Source organism: Canis lupus, chromosome 12, assembly GCF_048164855.1.
Source record: "Canis lupus baileyi chromosome 12, mCanLup2.hap1, whole genome shotgun sequence".
Taxonomy (NCBI): Eukaryota; Metazoa; Chordata; class Mammalia; order Carnivora; family Canidae; genus Canis; species Canis lupus.
The window spans coordinates 36,863,553-36,870,601 of NC_132849.1; the positions used below are offsets into that span (position 1 = coordinate 36,863,553).

Here is a 7,049-nt window from a genome sequence, read left to right on the forward strand (position 1 = left end):
GAACTGAATCATCCATTTGCCAGTGCCCTTTTTTTGGGAAATGTCATTTGGAAATCAAGATCTTAGCACTATGTGTGCTTATTGGGGTGTTGTGTCTCTAAGTGATTTAATAATCCAAACTCTGACTGATTTTTCTCCATTCAAATCCAACAGCATGGAACTTTTATTTTTCTTTACACCATATTTGTCTCCTTTCTCTTTTCTAGGCAGTTTGATATATATGGCTATAAAAATGTTTGCATGGCAAAATCTACATTCACCTATGATATTTTGAGTTTGCAGAGATCTCTATTTTACTTTGAGTAAAATTCTAGAAAAGGACATATTAAGATAAAGAGGAATGCATACAGAATTTAGTTCAATATTGCCAAATTCTTCTCCATAAACAAATAGTTTTTTCATATTGCACTCTCAGTAGCAATAGATGAGTTCCTGTTTACCAACCCTCTCCAGCAGCCCATTGTCAAGCTTATGAATTTCTTCCAATCTGATAGGTGAGAAAAGGCACCACAGTACATTTTAATTTGCATTAAAGAAGATTAGTTTTCTGTTACATAGATTGTGAAATCCCAGTTTATTACTTATCTTTTATCTTTGCTTATGGTGCATTTTGCCAGGAAATTTTTTTGAGTTTTCATAACCAAATTTATTAACTTAGGGGCTTCTGGACCTTGAAATAATTCTTTGAAAGACTCTTCAAATCCGGGTTATAAGGGAATTCACTCAAGCTTTCCATCAGAATTTTTATTGTTTCTTTTTTTATTAACATTCACATTTCTGATCTATTTGAAGTTTATTCTGGTGCATGGTGTAATGGGAAATTTAAGGTTATCATAAATTATTTCTCTGATCTGAAAAGGGCAATTTCTATTCATTTACCACTTCAATATATTCTTATGGTTCCCCTTAGTATTATTAAACTCTTACCAAAATTGACTGAGATTTCTTTTCAAAACAATCCATCTTTGTCATCAAGTATTTATTATTTCTAAGTTATGTTCTAAGGAAATTAATATTACCAAATAAATCAGGAAGTGAATAAACATTATATTTTAAAAATTGAAAAACTCACCAGTACATATTGAAATAAAATGAACATCACTTTTCAGTTTAAGCATTTTCTTGGCTTTTATAAAAGAAAATAATGATGGTCAAATTGTTATATCTTTATTATTTCCGAGTAGTTATATTGTTATAAATATGACCTTAAAATTTTATTTACCCAAATAATGATATTCATTTAGATTCTACTTGAACAGTTGTAATATTTTGAAATTGCTCTGTTTCATGCATGATATTAACAATAATTGTTCTTAGGTATGGTATAGCAAAATAAAGATAAAAAGCTTAGGAAAGTAAGTTATTGTTTGGAGCTTTAGCATTATTAAAGCTCATGTCTTTAAATAGAAAACTGCCAATTCTTGGATCTCGGTATTATAATTCAAAATCTAAATATATTAGCTTAAATATCTACCTTGATAAAGCTGTTCTAATGGCTAAGTGAAGTATTAGTCATGAAAATTTTATTGTTTTGTAATATTGGATTTATTTTATCATTATTCATATTCTTACTATATTTAATAATTCTAGATTTGATATGTTTACCTGGATTCTTATGGAAATTGCATGCTTCTGTAAAGCAGTCGGTTGAGAGAAGTAGGAACTCGTTATGATGTCCTTAGGACCTGCTTAATACTTAGGACATCCTCGTCTTATCATTTTAGACATTGTCATTATTATATATATATATTATTTTAATTATATAATTGCTGAAACTATTGCTCTGTATTTAACCTATTTCCTGCCAGGTGAAATTGTTTCCTCTCTGAACTTGCAGATTAGATCCCAAGCACATTCCTTGACAAGGGATCTTGCTCAGTAATGGAAAATGCCTACAAGAGACCCCCTGATGAAAAAGACTATGCTTAGCAATGGAATTTACTGCCCACATTACTTATGGGTTCACCTGTTTACAAGGTATTTTGATAACCTTACTCCAATTCTAATTATCTGAGTCTTCTACCTCAGGTTGAGTTGGTAGTTTCCATCAGAACAAAGCCAGCTTGGCAGCTAAGTTGATAAGTAAGTTGGGTTGAAGTGTGAGCTTGGGAAAAAGCAACTCTTCCCTGTCTCTCCTTGACCTTCCTCCACCACAGTGAGTAATTATCCTTTTCAATCTGGATCCAGCAGCCAAGTCAAATAGACAGATGGCCACAATGCTTGGATTGCCCAGATAATCCAAATATAAGTGAATTAGGAGTGCACTATATTTAATATCTTAGATTGCAAGTAAAATATTTAATGTTTATATTTGGGAGTGTTAGTTGAAAACTTTGATAGGATCAAAAAGATGTTTATGAGCATGAACAACAAATTTTACTTGAGAATTTGTTTGCATGAATTGAAATATTACAGTCTATATCTTTAGACACTGAAATCATTATGCATGCAGATTTTTCTTTTCCAATATTAAAGTAATATAATATAATTATAGCCTCTCAAATGATCCTTATGAAGATTTAAGTGCTTTACTAATACCCTGTGATTAAACCTCTCACTTCTTTTATTATATTGGGGGGGGAGTCACATAACTACATTCTAGTAGGACATTTCCATTTTTATTTATAAATATTATCAGCCTACGATATCGTCCAAATAAAAGACAATTACTCCCTCAACTTTTACATATATAAGAATCAAAATTAGTTGTTTTATTTTAGAACTTGTTTATGATCCTAACGGTTTTGCTAAATAATGTAAACCACTTTCCTCTACTTGATATGGTGAAGGTAATTTTGCAGAATGATAAAAGGAACTATACAACCTATTAGCTGCACAGTATTCTGAGTACTGAGACCAGTAACCTAGACTGCTTGAAGTTTTCCCATACCCGACCCAAGTTAACTAGAGTCATTTAACTTTATTTTCATACTTTTCCCCCCATTTCTTTCTTTCAAATTATGAAATCATATCTAGACTTCTCAGCCTAAAGTCAGTCATTGATTCTTTGGTGTTCCAAACCTTATTTCCAAATTAGTCTCCACGTTTAAACTCCCATTGTGAGTTTTTTGCTGTGAGGTTTTCAGAGCTCCTCACCCTAAAATATTAACCCCACCCTTATCATGTCACCATTGATTCCTTTGTTATTGTTATGCTTAACATGCTACAGAGTCACTGTTCTATAAATCACATTGCGGGCAGTGCTGTTCTAGTAAACAATTTTGGAAAGGACTGTACTGTAAGTTCTGATTAGCAAACGTGTTTTGCCATTTAAATACTTTACTAAAGATCAGTAGGCATAGTGTATGCTGACCTTCAGGAAAGGAGGCTTTAAGGAACTGATATAACTACTCACTGTTTATTGTAAAATCCTAGAGTGTGGAACCCATGTCATGTCCTACTAATCTGTATCCTCACCTATTACCTAATGTCATAAAGCCAAGTAGTGTTAAGAGCTGGAATGCTAAAAATGCCGTGGTATGTACCTTACCTCATAATTCCTAGCTTACCATCTAGGTGAATAATGTAGCCTTTCTCTGAATGAGTTACTTCACCTTTGAAAGGGAGTATTGTGCCTTACCACTTGGCCAGGGTGAGGATAATATGATTGACTATATGTGAAATGCTTAGAACACTGCTTGGCATGCAGTGTTCACTCAAATTTTGCTATTATGATTTATGCATAGAAGGTGCTGAAGCATCAATAATTGAACAAGCTAGGATGATTCTTATATTGTTTCCACCGTTACTGAAAACTTTTAGTAGTTGTAGAAAGAATGGGTTTTCTACAGTAGTAAAAGGGGAAGGAAGGAAATAAGGAAGGAGGAAAAATTGACCTGAGAGAATGGATGGCTACCCTGAGAGGATTCATAAGAGATGTGAGCAACACAGGGCACAAAGAGGACCCATTGACAATGGGAAAATACAAAGGAAAGAAGCCTCAGCAAGAGTTTCCTTAGGTACAGCTAAATAAGGATTTCTGTAACACTTTAGGATGGAGACATTTCTGCTTAAATCCTCTTAGGAGAAGAGAATGATAAAGAAACAAATGAAAAGTATAAAATGATATAAAGTTGTTGAAATTTCATAACAAAATTTACTTATTTTTAAATTTATATCTCACCTTTTAATTATAAGGATCACAGAGATTACACTGTTTAACCATATATATGTACATATACTTTATATATATGTGTACTTTTAAATTATGTTTTATAAATTGGTTTCATTTATTCTGAATTTAATTTATAAGGTACTTATATGATCTTTAGTGAAAGCATGTTTACTGTGATTGGATCAAGGCAACTGAGCACATACATCTCCTTCCTGCTCTAAATTTCTGGGAAAAACACACATACATAACTACAGTTAAGTAGTTAGCTCTGGGATACACGGTATACACTTCATGGAACCAAAAGTCTGATGACCGCTTGAAAGACAGAAGAAATGACTGAGCACCATTTCCATAGGAGAAGGTTTGCCTGAAAGGTGAAAGCAGCTACTTGCTTAGAAGCAGCAAATGAAAAAAGGAGAGATTTTTCGAGCAGCCTTCAGGATTATGGCCAGTGTAACTGTAAGAGGAACAACCAGACACATTGCTGTGCCTCAAATCGTCAGGCAACAGACAGATGGACACCCAGGAGGGGACATAAAAAAAAATGGGTACTGCATCCTATACCCAGGGGATGAGCTGCAAATGCATACTTCATCCTGTCCCCATGATCACTGATGGTGTGCTGCCTTATGCTGAAATAGTATTTGTGGAAAGCTCTAAAATTAAAATGGATGTCCAACAGAGAATCTCCTGGCATTTGAGGAAATCGGATATTGGGTCCAGCAAGAAGGGCATCAAAGTCAACAAGCATTTCTTTAAAAAGAAAATGAAAGTTTAATTTGAAATAAAATAAATGTAATTGCCTTGAGTGGATAAAATAAATTTCAAATTCGTGTAATAAGAAGAGGTTGTGAAATGCACACACATATACACACCTAATTCTTCCCCTAGATTTTTGCTTCCCCCAGATTTCCTCCAGATGGCTCTCTCTCTCAGTTCCTCCAGGTTTATGATTAAGTGTGATTATGCAAGAGATTTTTTACCAGCTCCTCTATATACCTAGGATTTCTCTACAGCATTTCCAACACAAACACACCTTCTATCCTCATTACCTGATCAGTCCCTCACCCAGGTTCCTTTTTCTCCATAGATTTTATCAGCACTTGATCTATCATATGTGTATTTTTTTTTTATTTTATACCAGAATAGAATCTCCATGTGGTTACATTGTCTGTTTTTGTCTTTCCTTGGGACCTCCATGCTAGAAAAATCCCCGCTATATAACAACCAATATTTGTTAAATTAATTAACACATTTTTGAAAAACAGGTCATGCAAAAGAGAGAAGATGTCATTTAAGTTTGGCTGTCCATGTTTTACCTCACTAACATGTAAGCTAGAATTGAACATGTTATCAAAAATTGTGAGATTTAAATATTCTTGGGAGATTTAAAGTATTAATGAATATTTTAGACACCAGATGTTTGTGTCAAATTTAGGTAAAAAATAAATGATTCCATTATTTTACAACTCTTCTTAGGAATGGAGAGTTGTATTATGGCAGTGATTGCAGATGGAGTAGAAAAATGAGAATTGATCTAGACGTACTTCTTACAAGTCTTCCTGGTCAGAGTGTGAGTTCCATGAAGCTTGGTGGTTGGGGTTTATTCTCCTTCACATTCAACATCGTGGAATAGTGTACAGCCTAGGATAGGCCATCAAAAATTGTTTAGTGAATTAATGATTGAATGAGTAATTTGCTTCCCAAAAAGTAAAAATTCATGTTAAATCATTCTTTCTGTTTTTCACCTTTGCGCTTTTTCCTTTCTAACTTGTTTATATTATTCTAAACTCTAGATACTTAAGTATTCAGAATTTTTAGCATATATATTATCTCTTTGAGCAGACGTTGGCTAGAGGGTAAAATGTCTCTGCTTTGCATGGTGTTTGTTATCTACTTTCTAAATATCCTCAATGAGCTTAAGGCTAAGGGGGAGACAAACAAGTTAGCAAGTGCCTGCAAACACTTTGTACTGGGTGATAGCCATCTGCATATGATTCTGACAAAGGCAAAGTAGCAGCAGAAATGCTTCAGGAAGGTGTTGATGATGAGTAGATATTTGTAAAGCTGAAAAAGTAGTGCAGAAGTCCAGTAAGCAAGAGCAGCTGGCCTTCATTAGGGTTTCTGGGAACAGGCTGTAGTATTCAGTCACAGGCATGACAAAGGAGCTGGTTGTAGAAGCAAACAAAACTCAGTTGACTGGAGCCTTTTAGTCATTCTGTTGTAAATATATCCAACACACATTTATTGAGAGTCTACAATATTCTAGATTCTGGCAGTAAAGCTGTGGAGACAAATCATTGCCCTTATGGTCCTTATGCTCTAGTGGTAAAAATAGGCCTTAAAAAAGAAAACAAACAACAACAACAACAACAAAAACGTGTGCAGGATGATGAACGAAAAATAAGCACTAAAAGAAAAATAATGTAGTGAGAATAGGAAATATCAGAGGGCAGTGAGGGAAAATGACATTTATTTAAAGCCATCAATAGAAAGAAATGAGCCAAGTGGACATGACCATATGTGGTAGGGGGACAGAGGGCATTCCAGGGATAAGGATCAATCAATGCAAAGACATAGAGAAGTGTGCCTGAACCAATTGGTGCGAGAGAGTGTAGACTGGAGGGAGGCAATGATGCTCCTAGCTCAGAGGGGCTTATAGGGCATAATACTGGACTTTCACAATGACTGAGCAAGATGACAAGTCAAGTGTTGAAGTGAGAAGTAGAATGATATGACATCTTTATTTTGATTGGGTTATATGTATGCCTGGAGAGAAAGGATGAGATCCAAGTCATGTGTCCTGAAGTCAACTGAAGAAAATGCTTTAAAGAAGGTGGTTGTGGGGATCCCTGAGTTGCCCAGCGGTTTAGCGCCTGCCTTTGGCCCAGGGCGCGATCCTGGAGTCCTGGGATGGAGTCCTGCGTCTGGCTTC

At 34.8% G+C, this 7,049-nt stretch overlaps 1 long non-coding RNA gene across 2 annotated transcripts in view; it reads left to right on the forward strand.

Annotated features, from left to right (window-relative positions):
• Positions 1 to 4,857, forward strand: part of LOC140600708 (uncharacterized) — a 28,620-nt gene extending 23,763 nt beyond the window's left edge. Inside the window, exons 3-4 of one of the 2 annotated variants that reach the window (XR_012003871.1) lie at positions 1,809 to 1,977; positions 4,253 to 4,857. This is a non-coding gene — a long non-coding RNA (uncharacterized lncRNA). The remainder of the gene's footprint in view (positions 1 to 1,808; positions 1,978 to 4,252) is intronic. The other variant, XR_012003870.1, reaches the window with a different exon arrangement.
• Positions 4,858 to 7,049: the final 2,192 nt, after the last annotated feature.